Genomic DNA, 24,463 nt, shown 5'->3' with positions numbered 1-24,463 from the left:
AACATACACACACACAAGCACGCACACACACAATGCTAGATTAGATTTTTAAGAGGGAAATTCTAAGTACTCAAGGGGTCATAAGGCAATCTTGCTTTGCCCCTATAAGTTGGCATGTTCCTGTTTTACCCAACTTCCTGGCCTCTCACTGTTTTGTGTGCATCATTTTACTAGCAGTCTCCCCCCAATTTCATATCTCAAACCTAGTCATATCATCTCTGTCATTTGTCCTGCTCATTCTATACTTTTAATTTTTCCACTGCAAAGGTGGTATAGAAGGTAGGAAGGTAGTTAGGAAGGAAGGATGTAAGGAAGAAAGAAAATAAGCTGACTCATCTCTCTCTTAGGAAATTCCTTTTTTAAAAAAAACATTGAGAGATTAGAACAAAGAAAGAGGGGTATGCAGTGTGATGAGCTCTGAAATATGAGATCACAAACCTAGCTTTGGTTAGTACTTTGATCTAGTGCACAGAAGTAATTTTAGAACATGTGTACTTTTAAAAAGGAGATCACAGGTTTGAATCCTGCTACAGTCACTGGTTAATTCTAGTGAACAAGAACCATTTTCTCAAGCATTTGGAGAAATACTTTATTATTATGCCTCTCCCTAAGGACCTACACACTGTGTCCAACAACAACTCTATCAGTGTTGTAGCAAAGTAACTTAGGACATACATCAAACATCTTTGTTATGTGTTTAAAAAAAAGCATGAAACATAGCTGAGGTTCAACATCATGTTAAATGCAATGAATTTTCTAAACCATTACAACTCACCGTTTCTTGGACTGCATAGATTCTTATTAAACAGTGTCCATAAGAAAATAATGTCTGGAATCTTCCTTTTCCCTTTGCCTTGTGTTGACTGGCATTATATTGCATGTACTGTATCTCCCTATTAAATTAAACAAGTGTTGAAACTAACCATCACCCTGAGGGCTCCTTAAATATTCCAGCATTTATTTTGCACAGTCCTGTTTGGAGACTAGTGTAAAATAACTACAACAACCTACTAGGTGACTGGAAGGATGTGTCCATGAAACAAGTAGTCAGGTATTTCTAGCAGCATTAACATTAAACAGAGTTTTAGCTGTGACATTATCAGTAAACTAGGTATTGGCCATATTTCTGATGATAGCACAGACCACAAAGCCGTGGCTTATCTTCCCTTCAGTATATCAGCACTGCAGTTGCAACCACCATTATCATACATATTAGTTGAGAGCTACTGAGAGGCACACCTTCTTCATTTACACAATAATTTATTAATTGAATCAATCTTTCATTGATATTATAAACTGCTTGTTCTTGTGACAGGTGTAATGGTAGTAATCTGAGCAGAGTACACCATTATTCCCAAGCACAGCAACAGTCTTCAACTCATCCTGTCTGATTTCCAGATTTGTCCAGGCAAGCTCAGAGATATAATCTGTCCAATGTGTCCCAGATCTGCCCTGGGCTTTCCTTTCAATGTCCTGTGTCTGGTATGTCTCCTGTGGGAGGGAGTATCCTCATGACGTACCAAACCACCCCAAATGGCACCTCCTAATACAGATAGATAGTGGCTCTAACCTGAGATGCTCTCGGAATGTTGGGCTTCTCACTCCGTCACACAGTGTGAACTCAGTGACCCTGTTCTGGGGCCCCTACCAGTAGGGTGTGTCTCCCACCTCACTAACGGGAATCTGAAATGTATCCTTACTAAGTGACAAAGCCATGACAGATATTTAGTAGCTGTAATCTAAAATACACACTCTGTCACAGACACCAAAGCCCAGCTATCCTGTGACACAACCTTATTTCTGGTACTAACATCTGTAACCTGATCCTTTCAGTCACTATCCATAGCTGTGCTCTGTTGTTGACCTGCATTATACTAAATGCATTGTGCCTTGCTATTGCAGTAAGTATGTGGGAATGCTCAATGCTGAAACTATTCACCACCCCCAAGTGCTCCTTCATAATTTTAACACAAGTTATTTTGCATATTCCTATACAGATAAAGGTAGTAAAGTAACTGTTGCACCCCAATGTTTCTCCCAGGGGGAGAGAATGTGAATAAAACAGGTGAGGATAGAAACATATATTGACATACACTGACAGCTTTGCCCTGTGACTCTGTTCCCACTCACTTTACCATGACAGTCCAGGACAACGCCCACAGTACTGTTGATACTGTTACAATCCACCACTCAATTTCCTGATTCCCCCTACCTTTTTTATTTTTTGTTAATTGGGTAAGCTCACAGGACACAAGTGTCACTGTTATGGGGCAAACTAGGAGCACTGCCTGGTAAAATGTGTTGCTTAGAGTCACACAGTGGGGAAATGGTGGCTGAGGGAATCAAACCTTGGTCTGAAAGAACCAAATTGTTAACTGTTCATAGCTTTAATCCTCTGTACCAAATGCTATCAAAAACTTCTCAGGATATTTGAGTCTTTCCATCTGAGGCATCAGTTCCCTCGAAGCACAGAGAGTACTGGGACTATTCTGGAACAGAACTGATTTCTGATTTGGAAGTGCTGATTTTAGAACTGATTTCTGATTTGGAAGTACTGATTTTAGAACTGATTTCTGATTTGGAAGTGCTGATTTTCTTCCTGCCCACCTCACACACAAAATCAAATTGTTCCAGTGCATGTTGAAAACCAGAGTCAGCTGAGGCAAAATGACAGCATCATCTGCAAACAACAAAGATGCAGCTTTTACATCCCCAAACTGGATGATCTCCACACATTGGCTGTACCTCGATATCTTGTCCATGAAAGTCACAAAAGAAGGGGAGGTGAGACACTTGGTGAAGTCTGACGCACACCTTGAATGTGCTTGACTTGAAATCAAGGATATAGACACCACTCTCGATCATGAAATATGAGCAGCACACACCAGCAAACCCTGATCCCCATAATGTTGTAACACTCACCATAAGACATTCAAGGTGGACTCCACTCTCACTCATGAAATACAAGTACTGAATAGCATACACCTGCAGCTCTGGATCCCCTTAATGTTGTAACACTCACCATAAGACATTCAGGGGCCACACCACTGTCTCACATGAAATACAAGTATTGAAAAACACATGCCATCAGCCCTGGATGTCCATAACATTGTATCGCTCACGATAACACATTTCGGGTATGTGGTCATATGCCTTCTTCAAATCCAAAAGCACAAGGAGATGGTACTGGCAAACTCTCATGACTCTTACAATATCTGTGAAACAGTTCACCTAATGTTACAGCAATAATGGAATACAAATTGCTTCTCTAGAATCGAACACTCAAGTAATGGACAAAGCTGCTTTCTAACACCATAAAATATGTTTTATCAGGGAGGCTCAGGAGTGTGATATCTTTATAAATGGAACATGCTATCCTTTCTCTCTTAAGAAAATTGAAACCAGAGGCAGAGCTAGCCACTAAATGGTGTAAAAATACAGATGTAGGTGATTTGGTAACATTGACTAATGTCATCAAATCGGCATGGGTATTTGCAGTTGCTAAGTGGGTTTAGGACCCAGTCTACTCTGACGTACGCCAGGGGCCCTTGTTAATGGTGGGAGGGCTGTATGTGTCCTTTTTGGCAAGTGTGTGCCCATCCTAAAGCCCAGCAGTCCTGGATTAATAAGCTACTAGCAGGCTGGTGTCCAGTTGCCAGCTTGGGCTACCTGGGATAGCTCTGTTGAGTGAAAGCTGGATGTAAAAACTAATCAACCCGCCAAACATAAACTAAGAATTGATACACACAATGTAGATTCACTGACAGGATACTGCTTGGGAGTGGATGACATGATGATACAGAGTAGACTGGACATCCTATGTATCCAGGAGACAAGATGGAAGGGCAGTGCTCAAAGCCACTTGGCTTGGGATCCAGACTCTACTACTCAGGAGAGGACAGGTAAGAAACAGTGTGGGAATCATGGTGAGCTAGAGGCTCCCGAAGACAGAATTAGCGACAGACCTATGGCAATCAGACTCCAATGTAAGGACAGGGCAATTTTCATAACCCAGCAGGGTTGTGATAGTGAGGAAAAGAGTGCATTCAGGCACCAGTTACAGGACCTACTAGATAAAGCAGGACAACATGAATTGGTGTTGATAATGGGTGACCTGAATGCACACATCAGGGCAGACAAAACTGGATATGAAGACTGTTTGGGTCTACACAGGTGGGGCAACAGGAATAAGGAAGGACAGGCCATTCTAGACTTCTGCCTGGCAAATGGCTTGATGGTGACCAACACATGGTTCAGCAAGATAGACAGTCACAGGATCACATACAAAAGTGGCCAGAATGCAACTCAGGTAGACTTCCTTCAAGTAACTAAAGGGCATTGGATTAGAATCAGTGATTGCAAAGTCATCCCCAGTGAAACAGTCGGCCCACAGCATAAACTACTGATTGACACAGTCAGTTGCAAGTAGACGTCAGAGAAGGCTCTAAGGTCAACAGAGACCAGGCTGAAGACTGGGGAAAGGACTACAGAAAAAGCATAGCAGTTCAAGGAATTACTCAGAGCTCTAGCACCTCAAGAAGATGAGGAAACAGGTGGAGATGAAGAAGAATGGCAGCACCTGAAAACAGTATGAGTGAGGACTACGGAAAAGATATGGGGCCATACCAGGTATGGAAATAAGGTACACAAGGAAAACTGGTTGTGGAATATGGAAGCCCAGGAAGTCATCAAAAGAAAGGATGAGCTCAAGAAGAAGTGGGAGATAGAAAAGACAGACCAGGGTAAGAAGAAATACTGGTTGGCTAACAAAGAGGATAAGAAAGGAGTTGCAGTAGCAAAGAACAAGACACCAGTGGCACTTTAACAACTTCTGCAAAGTGACTCAGTAGATGGCACAAAGAAACTATATCAGGTTGGAAGGCAAACACAGAAAGATAAAGAAGACAGTCAGGCACCCTTTATAAGGGATGCCAGCAACAACCTGCTCACCAGTCCAAAGGGCATCAAAGGCAGATGGAAGAAGTACTTCCAGCAGCGTCTGAATGAAGAAAACCCACAGAAGATGCATTGTCACAGACACAGTATAGGATGAGAAAGGTGTAGCCCACCATAGAAGTAAGAACAGCAACGGTTATTCCGCTCCACAAAGGTGGAGCCACAACAGAAAATGAAGTCAGGGAAAGCAGCCGGCATAGATGAGGTCACAGCAGATATGATAAAAGATGTTGGGTGAGACAGAGGAGAAATGCCTTCTGAGGGTACTCATAGCAGTGTGGAGAGAAAGGCATATCCCAGATGACTGCAGAATAAGCACATTAGTGCCAGTGTTCAAGAACAAAGGGAAGATCCACAACTGTGAGCAGTACAGAGGTATCAAACTCCTGTCACACTGCATGAAAGTTCTGGAGAGGGTGACTGATAAATGAATATGCAGATTAGGAGAAAGTAAGATGGGAGATGAGCAGCTTAGTTTCAGATCAGGATACAGCACAAGTGACTTGACGTTTGCAGTGAGACAGATATGTTAGAAGATGCTGGAGGAGAAAAGAGGAGAACAATAGTCCAACTGGGCATTCCTAAACTTGGGAAAAGCATATGACAAGGTCCCAAGAAAGCTGATTTGGGCAGTCCTGCAGTGGTTCAAAATCCCTGAAATACTGATAGAATTAGTACAGGCTATGCAGAAGGATCCGATGACTCAAGTACAACCAAAACATTCAGTTTGACAGAGGGGTTCCCAGTAAGAGTTGGTGTGCATCAGGGTTCAGCTCTGAGCCCACTGATGATCATACTGGTGATGATGGACTACATTAGTAAACAGGTCAGTGGGGACAGATGAACAAAGTTGCTGTATGCAGATGATGTGGTATTGCAGGCAGACTCTGAGCAAGTACTTCAAAGGACAGGGGAATGGAATGCAAAACTGAAGGCACATGACATGAAAATGAGTACAGACAAGACAGTTGTAATGGCAGCAAATGGAAATCTGAAGAAGATGAGAACTGAGACGGAAGGGAAAACTGTGAAACAGGCTGACAGCTTCAGGTATTTGAGGGGGGTGGTTGAGGAAAAGGTAAGTCTGAATGAGAAGGTCAAAGCTAGAATCAGAGGGGCTGCAGAAAATTAGCACAGAGTGTCAGGTATATTGTATGATAGAAGAAAGCCAAAGAAGCTGAAAAGTAAGGTGTGCAGAACAGTGTTGCAACCAATACTACTATATGGTACAGAAACCTGAGAAGTAAAGGCTGAGCAGTTGAGGAAGCTAGAGGTGATGGAGATGAAGTGCCTGGGCTGGGCGGTAGGATGCACTCTGTGGGACAAACAAAGAAACGAGGAGACAAAAGCAAAAGCCAACAGTAGCTTCAATTGCCGAAAAGGTCAAAGAGAACAGGCTACAGTGGTTCGGGCACATGAGCAGAAAAGCAGAAGATGATTTGGTGAAGATTTGGGACAGGCAGGAAGAAGGCAAGAGGAAACAAGGTTTTCCAGCAAAGAGGTGGATGGATTGTGTGAGAGAAGACCTGCGACAATCAGACATGAGTTATGAAGAAGGTAGGACAGTAACATTAAATAGAGAGATGGTGACAGTTTACACAACATCCCAATCCAATGTAGAAAATGTGAAATAAAGGGGGATGATGATGATGATGATGATGACAATGCCGTTCTGCCAGTCCAGAAGTACCCTCACAACATTCCAAATAAAAATGAAAAGATGCATTAACCACGACTTCCTGACAACATGCAGTGTCTTCAATATTTCTGGCTGGATATCATCGTGTCCTGCAGATATGCCATAGAGGAAATGATTAATTATTACAGTGATGTCATCTACCTTTCTCTGGCACTCTCCAGGGGAATGTATTCCTTCAAGATTCAGAAGTTCATTGCAGTGTTCCTTCCTCTTCCTGGCAATGTCCACAGTCAAGGTTAAAATGTATTCATTCTTGATGAGACAGCTAAGAACTATCCTTCCTTCTTCCTCCCCCCTTACTTACTGTATGGTGTGCTAGAACCTCTCTGAGGCTATCTTTCAGTACACAAAACTACATCTGAAAACAATAGATCCACATATGTTTAATGATAAGAAATTTTTGTATAGGGTTAGTTCAGGTATATAAGTCTATGGGTTCATAAACAGCTCAAACTTTATTAATAATTTCAACAAATCAGTGCTACTGGGTAAGTTCACATTTTGCATTAGAATCACAGCAGCTGATGCTTGTGGAAGTTCTGAATCAAACATAAACATCATTATTTATTGGTATCTCTGTAGTGCTAATAGTTCATAGGTAGGTACTAGGCTATCTGCCCGAAGGCATTTATAAGCCTAGCCAGAATATGTTGGCTTTCGCTGTCCCCTTAGATGAGTTCCCTGTGCCTCTGTCCAGCAGAGCCACTGAAGTGATCCCCGGGGTAAACTTTCTGTTTCCCATCCACTCGTCAAGGTTTCTCTTGAAGTGTGTTAGTGAGGAGCTCTGGCTAATGTAGATTGGAATCTTGTTCCAAAGCATGGGAAGTCTCTGGGACAGGAATCTATCCCTCCAGCATGTCATATTTATTGTTGTGGTAAGGTTTAGGTCCCTAGAGTGTGTGGCTCGAGGGGATGTGGTTTTCTTTAGGTGGAGCACGTCCATCAATTCTGGGTTGGAGATGGCCTTGTATGTCAGGCAGAGAAGACCTCTGAGTAGGCGGTATGCAACCAAGTACAGCTGGAGTTTCTTCAGTCGAACTGCATAAGGCATTTGTTTGAGGCCAGTAATCCTCTTGGTGAGGTACTTCTGTGGTCTTTCCAGCTGTTGCAGGTGTCTTGTAAGGTACATCCCAAATGGGGCATTGTACTCTATGATGGGTCTGATGAGTGATGAGTAGAGGGGCACAATGACCTCTTTTGATCTGGATGCGAACCCTTTAGTGAATAGGTGGGCCATACAGAAGGATTTTCTAACCACTTTGGCAATGTGATTATCAAAGGTGAAATTACTATCTCCTTTGGTCCCCAGATCCCTTATTACGTCTTCTGTATTTAGGGGACTACCACCTTTGTGGTAGTTTGTGGGTACTTTGTTTTTTCCAAAGGGGATGACTATGCACTTTTTGGCATTTAGCTTGAGGCCATGATTTTGACACCAGGTATCCGTCTCAGTGAGACCCTTTTGGAGGATGTCTGTGTCAGCCAGAGAGTCAATTATAGCTCCTAGTTTGCAGTTGTCTGCAGACTTGGTCAGCCATAGTTCTCCTGTGCTTGCCTGTACCTCTGAGAAGTATATGCCAAACAGGAGGGGTCCTAGGACTGAGCCATGGGGACCGCCACTTGTAACCGGTTTAGAGTCGGACCTAGCTCCCACAACTCTCACCATGTGGGTTCTGTCTGTGAGCCAGTTGGCAACCCATCTTGTGACGTAGGGGTTTATGTTCAGGCTGGTGAGCTTGTCAATAATACCAGAATGGGGAATGGTGTCGAAGGCCTTTGTGAGGTCCAGGTAAGCTGTGTGTACCGCCTTTCCCTCATCTGTAGCCTTGGTAACTGTCTCAAAGACATCCACCAGGTTCAGGAGGCATGATCTGCCCTTAACAAAGCCGAACTGGGTAGGGTCCAGTGTTTGGAGATTCCCAATGTCTCTGTTAATGAGTTCCATGATGATGTGCTACATAGCCTTGCAGACCAAGCTAGTCAGGCTTATAGGGCGATAGTTCCCGGGGTCTGTTGTGGCTCCACCTTTGTGGAGTGGAATAACCGTTGCTGTGCGCCACTCTATGGGTACATAGCCAGTGGAGAGGTTGAGTTTGAACAGTGTGTTTAGGTGAGGGGTTAGTTCATCTTTGAGCTCATGTAGGACGTGGCCTGGGACACCGTCCAGTCCCATTGATGCTTTGTTTTTGGCTTTGGAGAGGGCTGTTTTAACCTGAGTGTCTGTGATTTCAGGGGCTCTAACTTCTTCTGGTATGGTTATGGGCCCTTTTGGGGGTGAGTGGGGGGTGACGTTTGCACTGAACCTGTATGCCAGGATGTTGGCAACATCAGTTGGTTCAGGGCATTTTGTGCCATTCTGCACTAACTCCGAGCAGATCTGAGCATTGCCACTTAGATTCTTGACATAGCTAAAGAATGCCTTGTGGTTATCTTTGGAGTCCTTGGCAAGTTTTCTTTCGAAGCCAGCCTTGGATGATTTTATGAGGGAAAGTAGTTTCTTGCTAATACTAATCAGGTCTTCCCTTCTTGGGATTTTACTCTTTTCTGTACTAGTTTCCTCCTTCTGTTGTATGGCTTGTTTTTGTAGGGGGCCCACCAGACTGATTTCCTTTTCTTGGAGGAGTGAGTCTTGATTTTGTTTGGGATAGCATGATCCATGCATTCTTGTAGGTGCTCGTAGAATGCATTAGTAAAGGATTTTGCAGCTTGGACAGCGTTATCCTTTAGCATGGGGACTTTGAGACTTTCCACCTCAGTCTTAAGTAATATGAAGTTTGCTTTTGCAAAGTTTTTCATGGTGGTTTCCTTGTCTAGGGGTGAGGGGGGCTGTGGATATCCAAAGTGATTTGTTTATGGTCAGATCTAACCAGCGAGGGGTTGTCCTCCGATGTGGAACACCGGTTGCCCATGTTGGTGATGACCAGGTCCAATATGTTGTCACCTCTGGTGGGAGTGTTGACCAGTTGATCCAGGGCATTTGAGTTTATAAATTCTAGGAAATGTTGCACAAGGGAGTTAGTACTTGAGTAGTTCTCCCAGTTAATGTTTGGGTAATTGAAATCACCCAGTATTAGAGTGTTTGGTAGGACCTTTATGTTTCCCAGTGTTTCCAGAAACGTGGAATGGGAGTCCTGGGACATGGTGGGTGATCTGTAGCAAGCTACAATTTGAACTGCAGTTTTGCCCTTTGGTAGTTGCATGTGGACGATCTATGAAGCATCATGCTGTGCCACTAACTTGGAGGTGTGGGTATCCTTGATGAATATGGATACGCCCCTGACTTTTGTATTTCGGTCCGGGTTCTGTGGCCGAAATGTATAGTATGAGTTGTAGCCTGGTACTGCTGGTGTGCTCTCTGGACCCTTAAACCAAGTTTCTGTTACTGCACACATATCGATTTTCTCCATAAGGAGTGCCTCAAGTGTGTGCATTTTGAGGTTTAGACTTCTGGCATTGAGTAGCATTACCCTCAATTTTTTGTTACTTGTGCTATTTATGGTGATGGGTTTGTCTTTTGAGCCTTGCCTAAAAAAGGCACTATGGGGGTAATAAGAGCCTTGGCCAGTATTCAAAAGCCTAAGGGTGACAGGTGCAAGCCATCTCTAACGAAGCAGCGTGGCTTGTCGAGCATGTCATCCCAGGTGGACAGACACTGGATCCCCTTTGAATGACACCAGAAAGTTTCTTTATACCGTGGTATCATTCTTGATGAGGGCAGGATGCTACTCAGGGTCAGGATCATACCGGCCTTGACTATGTGATCAGAGAGCTTTTCCATGTCTCTTTTCATGTAGTCCAGGGAGGTACGGCTCAGGTCATTCCCACCAACATGGACAATGATAGAGTCATATTTGTACTTGTTCTGGATTGACCTGAGTGCTTGTGTTATGTGTCGGATCCTGGCACCCGACAGGCAGCTAACAGTAATCTTTTCCTTATTCAGCCTAGTGAGTGGGACGTCAGTGTGCCTGACTATAGAGACACCTATTACTAGTATGTTGAGTATGTTAGTTTGCCTTAAGGACCGTGACTGCGTAGCACACTGGTTTTGTGAAGTATGTGTTTCATGGTTTGTGTTGGGGGTGGAGGTTGCTTGGATGTCTGCTTTGGCGGTCTCTGTTGCTTTTGCAGATTTTTATTTAGAGCCTCTGAGTATGTTTTCATGTATTTATGTGTGTTTTTTGCCAGTGGTGGTTTAATGGGTCTGTGTGAGACTGGTGGTGTGATGCAAGTATTTCCCTTCTCCTCTTGACTGTCTGATTCAGTCTTCCGTTGAGAGAGCTTAGCCTCCAGTTTGGCTGTATTATTGCATCTCTCGCATGTATTAGTGTTTGGTGGTAGGAGGAGAGGGTTGTCTCTGTACATGAGGCAGTTGTAACATTGCCTCAAAATGCCCAGATTTACCAGTTGGACTGCAGAATAAACCAGAAACTGTCCTTTGGACATGCCTGGATAGGTACAGTGAGCTGTTTTACTGAATGGCTGGTAAGGTTGAATAGAGAGCCTTGTCCTTCTGTACAGTATGGAGAGGGGGTCTAGTGCTAGGGTTTATAGGTATTTGCAATGAGTTTTGAGCAAGTGCTGGGCTGAGAAATGAATGGCTTGAGTGATTAAGTTGAAAGTTTGTCTAGTTCCAAGGGAAAAATTAAAGAGGAGACTTTGTGGAGCCGGGAATAGTTATACCCTAGCTAACTGGCACTGCCTGGCGTGCAAAACTGGGCAAATGCGGTTTTTATAGCAGGGAAATGAAAGAGATAGAAATTAGCCCAAAATGGCCAATAAACTACTAATTTCTGGGCTGAAACCACTCCTTCAGGGACAGATAGGCTGCTCAAAGCTCCCCTCTCTCACACGTGAACAGAGAAATTTCCTTCTATCCAAGTAAGGTATGGGCAAATACAGAGATTTGTAACACAGCCCTGAATTCAGCACTAACCAGAAAACTGGACTATACTAGCTTAGAAAGGTAGGAAACAAGTATATATATGTTTTTTTTTCAGAAAATAAAGCAGATACAATCAAAAAACACTTTAAATGCACAGAAAAGGATACTTATTGTTATATATCCCAGATCAGAGTTGTAGTCAATCCCGCTAGTAATAAAGTAGGAAGAAACACAAATACAGTAAAAGCAGATGAATAAAGTGCAATTTTTTTTGTTATATAGAAAACAATAGAAAAGGAACAACCTGATTTAAACAAGTTACCCAATTAACCAGAAAAAAAGCTCCAAACTGAGCCTTGTTCCAGCAGTCTTCAATCAGACAAGCTCTAACTGCACACTCCTGCCACTAGGGTGCAGGGGAACCTTCTCCAAAAAAGGATGGCCTGGATCAGTGCTCAAGTTATGCAAACAAAGCTAGATTCAGCAGGCCTAAATCTGGTCTATGCTACAGCAACAAGGCGCACCAATTTCAGAAAGAAACAGTTCAAATATATAGGCAAATAAGCCTGTGACCAGAAATTCCCAGGTCAGAAGGGCAGTATCCAGCCTCTCCTCCCACAAGAGTGCAGACCACAAACCTTCTTAATGTAGAATAACTGGCCTGAAGCCCAAGTGCTTAAACCAGAACTAATACACTTTTTGAATAGCAGACACTGAGCCTTCAATCAGCAATTCCCAGCTTAGAAGGATGTGAGCTACCTGTCCTGCCACAACCGTGCAGACCACAAACCTTCTTAATGTAAAACAACTGGTATGAAGCCCAAGTTCTTAAACTAAAATACTTAGAATAACAGTTACAATTTAATCAGGCTACTACCAAGCAGTAATAAATGCAGCAGAATAAATAAAAGTGAGTACTTTTAAGAAGAGGCAAAGCAAAATAAAGTAGGAGGAAACACAAATACAGTAAAAGCAGATGAATAAAGTGCAATTTTGTTTTTGTTAGTAAAGAACAAGGAGAGAGGAAGGAAGAATCTAAGTGGGTTGGCCTTCTCAAATCTTTTCTCTGTATTAAGTACTGTATTAAGTAGAGTGAACACTAGACTCAGAATATGATCTCACTGTACTCAGTTAGGTGAGCAAAGGACTCAGACAGTATGCAGTCATTGTGTATGACACAACAAATAGTACAGATTCACTCTTTATTTATGTATTCATTTACTGCCGTTTGATAACCAGATAAGTTGACTGGTCAGCAGATCCTTCTCGGCAATGACCTGACCTAAATGACAAATCAACATTTATAATGAAACATGGAGCACGCACAGAAAAAACTGGATGTAATACAAAATGGAAGTATGTACAGGCAGAGTAGCACAAGCAATGCAGAACAGTAATTCAGTTACTAAAAGTAATATACATTTTAAGATAAGTAAAAAGTTAGTAAAATAAAAAAAAAACACATTTGGAAATTGGGCCAGCAAATAATAATGCAGAGAGTCTTAAGGGTGGTGGCACTTGGGTGGTTATGATTTAACCACTGTCGAGATAACAAGAGCAGGCTGCAGCCATTACTAGGTGTTTGTTTAGTTTTGTTTTAAAGAACTGCAAGTTTCTTTGCTGCTTGACTTCAGGAGGGTAGACCATTCCATAAGAAAGGGCATATTTTAGAGATGGATCTTTCACCAATAGTGGTTTTAAAGTGTGTATTTACATGTTATTATGTCATGTTCTATGAAATAACATGAAACTCTTAGTGACTTGACTAATACGAATACATGCATTTTTGATAACAGTTTTAGATTTAATAATCGCATACAAAACCTCTGTTTGGGGATTGTATAAATTTAAGACCACAGCGCTAACCAGTATACCAGGAATTTGTTGCCGTGTTTTCAAACAAAATTAAATTTGAAAAAAATGGCAGTGATTTATGTAAATATTTGAAATTCTGAGCTCCTCTGCTGTGCTGTAATATGCTGTTTGTAACACTCTAACCGTATTAAATGTAATGATTGAATGCAAAACTTCTATCTGGCACTTGTATGTGTTCAAAACCACAGTGCTGACCAGTGTATCAGGATTTGTTGCAGTGTTTTCAAGTAAAATAAGAAAACCAGCAGAGTGATTTATGTATTTTTTTTAAACTGTGAACACCTCTGAAGTATGCAGGCTGTGATAGCTGTGCTGACGTAAGCTGTTTGTAACACTCTAACAGCATTATTTTCAGCAAGTCCATCAGGTCACTGTACGTTCACTATTCTAATGTGAGCATGGGAATCAGATGGTTTGTCTGAGTGGGGCCTGTGAATTTCTGTACTGCTGCAGAGCAAGTTATAATCATTGTTCAGTATTAGCTTGGACATCAGGTGATACCAGAGAGCTGTCAGCCTTAGGGTGTCCACATCTGCGGAAGACATATGACCAAATGTTTCTGAATTACATGCTAGAGGGAAAGTAGTGTAAGCCCCAGGTACCACTAAGCACCATGTGAAAGAAACAGAAAAACATATCGTCTAGAGGGGAAGTCATAAAGCTGTAATACTGGCACACAGTACAGTCATACCACAGCCACAACTGCTACCAGATGGCAGGAGTCTCTACTGTTCCCCTAATGCCGATAGGTGTCAGCTATCTGCTACAGTCACTACATCTGGCAGATGGCATTAACCTCCCCATGGGCCTATTGCTGACCATTTGCTAGGGACTAACACAAACTCCATTGTTTCCAAATTGCAGGGGTCTACCATGAGCCCTACTGTTGGCAGATGGCAAGAGATTTCCACAGGTCATACCAATGGCACATTGCAGGGGTCTGTTATAAGCTCTTCTGCTAGCAGCTGTCAGGGCCATCATATGACATCCATGGGCTTTACTGCTGGTTTGTGGTAGGGATCCAAACACAATGCTCTGTGCGTAGGTACTGCACGGCCCGGAATATACCATAAAAACCACTACTGGCCAGCAGATATGTGAGTCGAAGTAAAAAAATGATGAAAACACCAACGGATTACAAAAAAAAATGACTTTAATGACCAGCTAAACAATACACCCAGGTACCGAGATTTCCAAAGAGTTGGTAATAAAACTGTCAGGGGAAAATTCCCCTTTACAAGATGATAGTAGCTCCGAAACACGTCCCTACAGCAAAGCCCAAAGTCAGCAATCCAAACACAATGCTCCGCGCGTAGGTACTGCACGGCCCGGAATATACCATAAAAAACTCTGCTGGCCAGCAGATATGTGAGTCGAAGTAAAAAATGATGAAAACACCAACGGATTACAAAAAAAAAATAACTTTAATGACCAGCTAAACAATACACCCAGGTACCGAGATTTCCAAAGAGTTGGTAATAAAACTGTCAAGGGAAAATTCCCCTTTACAAGATGATAGTAGCTCCGAAACACGTCCTTACAGCAAAGCCCAAAGTCAGCAATCCAAACACAATGCTCCGCGTGTAGGTACTGCACGGCCCAGAATATACCATAAAAACCACTGTTGGCCAGCAGATATGTGAGTCGAAGTAAAAAATGATGAAAACACCAACGGATTACAAAAAAAACATGACTTTAATGACCAGCTAAACAATACACCCAGGTACCGAGATTTCCAAAGAGTTGGTAATAAAACTGTCAGGGGAAAATTCCCCTTTACAAGATGATAGTAGCTCCGAAACACGTCCCTACAGCAAAGCCCAAAGTCAGCAATCCAAACACAATGCTCTGTGCGTAGGTACTGCACGGCCCGGAATATACCATAAAAACCACTGTTGGCCAGCAGATATGTGAGTCGAAGTAAAAAATGATGAAAACACCATCTCCGTGCAGTACCTACGCGTGGAGCATTGTGTTTGGATTGCTGACTTTGGGCTTTGCTGTAGGGACGTGTTTTGGAGCTACTATCATCTTGTAAAGGGGAATTTTCCCCTGACAGTTTTATTACCAACTCTTTGGAAATCTCGGTACCTGGGTGTATTGTTTAGCTGGTCATTAAAGTCATGTTTTACCAACTCTTTGGAAATCTCGGTACCTGGGTGTATAGTAGCTCCGAAACACGTCCCTACAGCAAAGCCCAAAGTCAGCAATCCAAACACAATGCTCCACATGTAGGTACTGCACGGAGATGGTGTTTTCATCATTTTTTACTTCGACTCACATATCTGCTGGCCAACAGTGGTTTTTATGGTATATTCCGGGCCGTGCAGTACCTACGCGTGGAGCATTGTGTTTGGATTGCTGACTTTGGGCTTTGCTGTAGGGACATGTTTCGGAGCTACTATCATCTTGTAAAGGGGAATTTTCCCCAGACAGTTTTATTACCAACTCTTTGGAAATCTCGGTACCTGGGTGTATTTTTAGCTGGTCATTAAAGTCATGTTTTTTTTGTAATCCGTTGGTGTTTTCATCATTTTTTACTTCGACTCACATATCTGCTGGCCAACAGTGGTTTTTATGGTATATTCTGGGCCGTGCAGTACCTACACGCAGAGCATTGTGTTTTGATTGCTGACTTTGGGCTTTGCTGTAAGGACGTGTTTCAGAGCTACTATCATCTTGTAAAGGGGAATTTTCCCCTGACAGTTTTATTACCAACTCTTTGGAAATCTCGGTACCTGGGTGTATTGTTTAGCAGGTCATTAAAGTCATGTTTTTTTTGTAATCCATTGGTGTTTTCATCATTTTTTACTTCGACTCACATATCTGCTGGCCAACAGTGTTTTTTATGGTATATTCCGGGCCGTGCAGTACCTACAGGCGGAGCATTGTGTTTGGATTGCTGACTTTGGGCTTTGCTGTAGGGACGTGTTTCGGAGCTACTATCATCTTGTAAAGGGAAATTTTCCCCTGACAGTTTTATTACCAACTCTTTGGAAATCTTGGTACCTGGGTGTATTGTTTAGCTGGTCATTAAAGTCATGTTTTTTTTGTAATCCATTGGTGTTTTCATCATTTTTTACTTCGACTCACATATGTGCTGGCCAACAGTGGTTTTTATGGTGGGGATCCCACATAAACGATACCACCAGCAGTAGTCAGGGATCTCTCACAGGTCTTAGTGCTGGTAAATGAAAGGGGTTCTCCAAAGGCCTTACTGCCATAATACAGCATGATGTACTTACAAGTCCTCATGAGAAAGATGCTCAGCCTAAATTTATATTATATTTTTGTTTTATTGGTTAGCCACATAAACCAATAGGCACAAGTTGTTCTTTTAAAGGGAGACCCAGGAGAAATGTATGATTAAGTAAATTGCTGAGGGTCACAGGTTATAAGCAGACAAAGACTAAGCGTTAATGTTATGCTATACTTCCCTGTGGTACAGAGTTTGATTCCATAAGCCTTCATTTACCTAATGTGTTACCTTGAGCAAGTCACTTAGCCAAGCAGTGCTTTGGGGCAACTGGGGCTAGGTTCCTTTATTTATTTATTTAACATTTATTTACCTAGAAAGTCTGGCAGGGACAGAGCCCATTTTCAGCAGAGGCCTGGGGAGAAACCTCCAAATGCATGTCTTTGGAATGTGGGAGGAAACCCACGTCAGTGCAGGGAGGACATGCAGACTCTGCACAGAAGGCACCCCAGCCAAGTATCGAACTGGGGAACCTCTTGCTGTGAGGTGACAATGCTAACCACTGCGTTCGCTTAATGATCTCCTGGACTGAACATCTAGTAACTACCTATGAATGTATGAATCTAAATAGAAGATAAAGTCATTAGAAGCTCATAGATTGTGTAGAATATGAACAGCCAAAGCATGTGTTTCAAGGGAATTGAGTATGTGACGTTTGTATAAACTGAGATGTACTGAGTACTGTTAACTCTGAACTGTGAACAATAGAAAAATACCAAACAAGCTAGATTCTGTCTGAAGGCAGGAAATGTGCCTTTTATGGAAGTATATCCGATTTTCTCTTTTGCCTAGAGATACGATGATGTGAATTGTCTTATGTTTACGGGTAAACCTTTGATTGGTTAATTGCCCTGTGTAATAATCTAATTGGTCCAGTTTTACATTTTTGCACTGTCAGCAATATCGCCAGTATATAAGCTTGTTTATTTCTTTGTTCTGGGAGTCTCGCTGGTACTTTCCATGTGGCTCCCGCACATGTGTACTGTAGTTAATAAAAGCCACTGAAAGAGAAAAAGAAATGTATCTATCTTCATTTTAACGTACTGTGAAATTTTACAATTGGTGCCGTTTACTCGGATCCGAATTAAGAGCAAGCTGCAGCAGTTGAGAACTGAACGAAATACTGCTAAAAGGGCCCACAACAGATCTTTCTGTTTCTGTGGTATTTCTTTCATTTTTCTGTCCCTGTCTGCCTTCTAAAGTTTTATGAACAATTTTTTTTTTTCTGACAAAGTTATGATTTCTCTCCTTCAGTCATTTTAAGGTAAGTGGCATGCATTTCTTTTCTGCTTTGAATACGCAGTATGAGAGTGGGGTTAATACAGAGAATAAACTGGCGTCATATGTATGAAAGGAGGAATGAGAGTGGGGAAAAAAGACGTTTTTATAACGTTTTAGCTAAACCTGTGTCAAACAGGTATAGCTTATTGTATGAGAGCGGGGTAAAAAGACGTTTTTATAACTTCTTAGCTAAACCTGTGTCAAATAGGTATAGCTTCTTGTATGAGAGTGGGGTAAAAGGACATTTTTATAACGTCTTAGCTAAACCCATGTCAAACAGGTATAGCTTCTTGTATGAGAGTGGGGTAACAAGACGTTTTCATAATGCCTTAGCTAAACTTGTGGTAAACAGGTATTGCACATCGAGTGATAGTGAGGTACTGAGTGAAAATGGGAGTGAGTGCAGGAAAAATAAATGAGCCAGAAAAAGGTACACCAGCTGGTTATATGTTTTATCGGGTGTCCCGGGACAGTTGTATGTTTTTAGATCAGTGGATCACCCTTACAAAGGACGATGGCGATCTTGCTTTTACGGAAAATGGTAGTTTTAATAAAGATGTTCTGACTAATTTACAAAAAATTAAAAAAGAAAGGAAAAATACCAGGGTTGTGCTGGGCAACTTTTAATGATTGGATGTGTGAGGCAAAAGAACGGGAAAAAGATTCGGTCGTTAGTTGTCTTAAGGATAGTCAACAAAAGTTAAAAGTGCAGATAAAGGAACTGTGACAAACTACTAAGAATCTAGACATAGCTAATGGTAAATGTTTAAAAGACCCACCCTTTAAGGGATTATACCCAGTACAAGAATTAAATAAACTACAGATACCAGAATCATCTGAAGATGATAATCCATGGTTCCCCCCACCCCCTACTGCTCCGCCACCACAATATCAACCTTCACAACTACAGGATGGAGTTATTAGTTCTACAATACCGAGTGAAGGCCGGCGGATGGAAGAGCAAATCATTCAGGACCCCAGACGGGGAGATCAGGTGATAGGCCAGCCTAGTCGCCTGACTATAGAACAACCCCACCAAATAGATACAGGCAAATCATCCCCTAGAGTGACCCGCTCTAAGATTAAGAAACAACACAAAAAAAAAGTGCAAACGCTTTTTGACCCTAGGTCCAGTCAGCCGAAAATACCTCAAAATAGGAAAACGGTTATTCATACAAGGGTAAATATTATAAGCAATGCCCAATTGTGGTTAAGGATAAGGATGATTACATTAATCCAGATAAATCTCATCAAAGCTTCACTTCCGATTCGAGCACAAGCTCGTCAGATGAAGCAGGAGTATTTCCATTGAGGGAGGTTCCAAATCCAGCACATGCCAGAGATGCGGAACAACCATCTACTGTCGTAGTACCTAGGGCGTGGTCGGCAGTTGATTTTCAAGCTATTACCAAATCACTTCCGCCCATTCGTAATAACCCAGCAAAGTTTCAACGTGTATTAGCAGGACACATATGTTTACAAAATCCTACTATAGAAGAAGTTAAAGCTGTCCTCCAATACGCTGTTCCAGCTGATCTCATGAAACGTATATGGGATCATGCTAATGTCCCCACCCCAATACCAAAACATAACACACAAGGGGAAAATGGTTTTGAAGCGGTTAGACAACGAGTTGTTGATGCCATTATTGTTATAATACCACCTACCCCAAATTGGTCTAAGATTAAATCAGTCTTACAAAGAGAAGACGAACCTATAGATGAATATTTACAACGACGTACTGATGCCTTTGAGGCATATTCCGGATACCCAGATCCCACCGAAGGGCCAGCTCAGAGTGGGCTGTCAGCTGCTTTTGTGGATGGGTTACACCCTCAAGTGAGAGATAAATTAAAAGAAGTATGTTTGAATTGGCCCAGTCTGGGCCTGCATGAGTTAGTCCAGCAAGTACAATACCTATCTGACCATTTTGCTAAAGAAAAGAAGGATTTACTGGAAAAATTAGTACAAGCACAAATTCAAATGTGTAACGCTCTGGGCCAACCCGGTCATCGAGGTAGAGGATGAGGGCGGGGACAGGGGAGGGGTAGAGGTCATAGTCCAGCTACTCACAATAAACAAAACTATCAAGGCACACAACCCACCCAAACCCAGAATCCAAGTAATCAGAATGAATGTTTCAATTGTGGCCAGACAGTCCACTGGAAAAATGAGTGTCCATTTTTCGCAGAGTAACCTGCACCATACACTGAGGCATCACAACAATGGAATTCTAACTGGACGCCAAACCCTCAACAACATCCACAATGAAGGTTCCCTGAACAGAAACAACAGCAGTTGTACCCCTTCCTTCCTGGGATCAGGATGGACCACATGTTATGTTACTGGTTAAAAACAAACCATATCCATTTTTGATTGATACCGGAGCAACTAAATCTATGCTAACTAGCAGAACAGCCATGAATATTCCACTTTCTAATAAAGTGACTAAAGGAGTAGGTGTTTCCGGTATACCTATCAAGTATTCTGAAACCGTTCCTGTCCCAATAACTTTGGGACCATTGCAGGATAATCATGCCTTTTTAGTAGGACCATCAGCGCCTTTAAATTTATTAGGACAAGACTTATTGTGCAAAATGGGGGCCACCATCTTTTGCACAGCTGATGGAGTCCATCTCCAAGTACCTTCAGACCAACAGGACACTACTTTAGCAGCCTTGGATGATACTATCACATGGCAATCAATGTGTATTCAGTCAGATTCTAACAGAAATGAAGATTTACACTCCCTGCCCTCTTGCTTGTGGACAACTCATGATAATGATGTAGGATTTTTGACTTCAGCTATCCCTGCAAAAATAACTCTAAAACCTGGAGCAAAATTGCCGCGAGTAGCACAGTACTCTATGACAGCTGAGGCTATTTCTGATATAGCCCCTGTTATTTCTGTACTAGCACAGCAAGGGATAATAGTACCCACCACAAGCCCATGTAATACTCCAATATTACCAGTAAAGAAACCTGGTAAACAAGCTTACAGATTTGTGCGAGATCTATGAGAAGTTAACAAAGCAGTTATGCCTGTCTTCCCAATTGTGCCAAACCCTGCCACTATTTTAAGTTGTATCCCACCTACAGCTAAATATTTTACAGTACTAGATATTTCATCAGCCTTTTTCTCTATCCCAGTACATTCTGATAGTCAATATTTGTTTGCTTTTACCTACAAAGGGCAACAGTATACTTGGACCCGATTGTCCCAGGGGTATGTAAAATCTCCGACTTTATTTTCAAGGGAAATGCATAGGCAATTACAAGATTTACAGCTACCATCACGTTCAGTACTAGTCCAATATGTGGACGATATCCTTATAGCCTCCCCAGACAGTAACGCCTGTAAGGAAGATTCTCTTTTAGTGTTAAAATTTCTAGCCGCATGTGGATTTAAAGTAAATAAATCAAAATTACAATATTGCCAAGATAAAATACAGTATTTAGGACACATAATTGAAATGGGCTCTCGTCGGATACTCCCAAACCGTATCAGTTCTATTCAAATTGCACCTCGTCCTGTAAGCCAGAGGCAACTTAGAGGGTTCATTGGTCTAGCAGGATACTGCAGACAGTGGGTGTCTAATTTTTCAGAAATTACCGCCCCTCTGTTACAACTTTTAAAAAAGGACATTATAGACACTCTACCCTGGACGTCACAGCATGATGAGGCTTTTCAGGCAATTAAAACAGCCCTGGTAAATCCTCCTGCCTTAGGGTTACCAGACTATTCTAAACCTTTTGTTTTCTTTTGTTGCGAATGAAATAAGACTGCTCTGGGTCTCTTAACCCAGCAACACACTGGAGGATACCGACCAATTGCTTACTATAGCACTCAATTGGATCCGGTTCCTTCTGGTTACCCAGCTTGCTTACAGGCTGTGGCTGCTGCTGCCGTCTTGGTAGACATGGCAGCTCCACTAACCCTGGGACATGACACTGTACTAGCAGTCCCGCATGCTGTTCAAGCCTTACTTTTGAAAACTAAAACACAATATCTTTCAAATGCACGTCTTACTAAGTACAAAATAAGTTTAATGGGAAATCCTGCTTTACAAATTAAACGCTGCCCACCACTAAACCCTGCCTCTTTAATAGCAACCTCAGACGAGGGCGAACCACATGATTGTGTGTTAGTAGTTAACTCTGTTCTTTCTCCTAGGCTGAATTTATTTGATATTACCAACCTCAGACGAGGGCAAACCACATGATTGTGTGTTAGTGGTTAACTCTGTTCTCTCTCCTGGGTTGAATTTACTTGATATTACCAACCTCAGACGAGGGCGAACCACATGATTGTGTGTTAGTAGTTAACTCTGTTCTTTCTCCTAGGTTGAATTTATTTGATATTACCAACCTCAGACAAGGGCGAACCACATGATTGTGTGTTAGTAGTTAACTCTGTTCTTTCTCCTAGGTTGAATTTATTTGATATTACCAACCTCAGACGAGGGCGAACCACATGATTGTGTGTTAGTGGTTAACTCTGTTCTTTCTCCTAGGTTGAATTTATTTGATATTACTAACCTTAGACGCGGGCGAACCACATGATTGTGTGTTAGTAGTTAACTCTGTTCTTTCTCCTAGGTTGAATTTATTTGATATTACCAACCTCAGACGCGGGCGAACCACATGATTGTGTGTTAGTAGTTAACTCTGTTCTTTCTCCTAGGCTGAATTTATTTGATATTACCAACCTCAGACGCGGGCGAAATACATGATTGTGTGTTAGTAGTTAACTCTGTTCTTTCTCCTAGGCTGAATTTATTTGATATTACCAACCTCAGACGCGGGCGAACCACATGATTCTGTTCTAGTGGTTAACTATGTTCTTTCTCCTAGGTTGAATTTATTTGATATTACCAACCTCAGACGAGGGCGAACCACATGACTGTGTGTTAGTAGTTAACTCTGTTCTTTCTCCTAGGCTGAATTTATTTGATATTACCAACCTCAGACGAGGGCGAACCACATGATTGTGTGTTAGTAGTTAACTCTGTTCTTTCTCGTAGGTTGAATTTATTTGATATTACCAACCTCAGACGAGGGCGAACCACATGATTGTGTGTAAGTAGTTAACTCTGTTCTTTCTCCTCAGTTGAATTTATTTGATATTACCAACCTCAGACGAGGGCGAACCACATGATTCTGTGCTAGTGGTTAACTCTGTTCTTTCTCCTAGGTTGAATTTATTTGATATTACTAACCTCAGATGCGGGCGAACCACATGATTCTGTGCTAGTGGTTAACTCTGTTCTTTCTCCTAGGCTGAATTTATTTGATATTACCAACCTCAGACGCGGGCGAACCACATGATTGTGTGTTAGTAGTTAACTCTGTTCTTTCTCCTAGGCTGAATTTATTTGATATTACCAACCTCAGACGCGGGCGAACCACATGATTCTGTGCTAGTGGTTAACTCTGTTCTTTCTCCTAGGTTGAATTTATTTGATATTACCAACCTCAGACGAGGGCGAACCACATGATTGTGTGTTAGTAGTTAACTCTGTTCTTTCTCCTAGGTTGAATTTATTTGATATTACCAACCTCAGACGAGGGTGAACCACATGATTGTGTGTTAGTAGCTAACTCTGTTCTCTCTCCTCGGTTGAATTTATTTGATATTACCAACCTCAGACGAGGGCGAACCACATGATTGTGTGTAAGTAGTTAACTCTGTTCTCTCTCCTGGGTTGAATTTATTTGATAATACCAACCTCAAATGAGGGCGAACCACATGATTGTGTGTTAGTAGTTAACTCTGTTCTTTCTCCTCGGTTGAATTTATTTGATATTACCAACCTCAGACGAGGGCGAACCACATGATTATGTGTTAGTAGTTAACTCTGTTCTCTCTCCTCGGTTGAATTTATTTGATATTACCAACCTCAGACGAGGGCGAACCACATGATTGTGTGTTAGTAGTTAACTCTGTTCTTTCTCCTAGGTTGAATGTATTTGATATTACCAACCTCAGACGAGGGCGAACCACATGATTGTGTGTTATAGTTAACTCTGTTCTTTCTCCTAGGTTGAATGTATTTGATACTCCTTTGCAAAATCCTGATTTAGTTCTTTTCATTGACAGATCCTGTTTAAGAACAAGCTCCGGAAAATTCCAAGCTGCTTGGTCAGTCTGCACACGACTGAAGTATTGCAATCAGCACGATTACCAACTGGCGTCTCCGCGCAGGCCGCGGAATTAGTGGCATTATCACATGCATGTAAACTAGCTAAAGACAAGTCTGTTACTATTTAAACTGATTCCTGTTATGCCCATGGTGTTGTTCATGATTTTGGTATATTATGGAAAGAACGAGGGTTCTTAACATCTTCCGGAACACCTGTTAAAAACCATTTTTATATCAATAATTTATTACAAGACTTATTGTTACTTTCTGAAATTGCTGTTGCTAAATGTGCAGCCCATCACTCCAATGAGACTTTCGAGAGTGAAGGCAATAATTTTGCTGACTGGACTGCTAAACAGGCTGCTTTG

The 24,463-nt window shown here is 41.9% G+C and overlaps 1 protein-coding gene across 1 annotated transcript in view; it reads right to left on the bottom strand.

Annotated features, from left to right (window-relative positions):
* The window catches only part of LOC122810798 (glutamate-rich protein 3-like), a 129,099-nt gene that overhangs the window by 54,270 nt on the left and 50,366 nt on the right, over positions 1-24,463 (bottom strand). The gene's annotated exons all lie outside the window — the stretch shown is intronic.

The sequence above is a fragment of the Protopterus annectens genome, chromosome 9.part0 (assembly GCF_019279795.1).
Source record: "Protopterus annectens isolate FY-2018-M chromosome 9.part0, PAN1.0, whole genome shotgun sequence".
NCBI lineage: Eukaryota > Metazoa > Chordata > Ceratodontiformes > Protopteridae > Protopterus > Protopterus annectens.
Note: the sequence above shows the minus strand (reverse complement) of the source record. Positions and strands in the feature narration are given on the sequence as shown.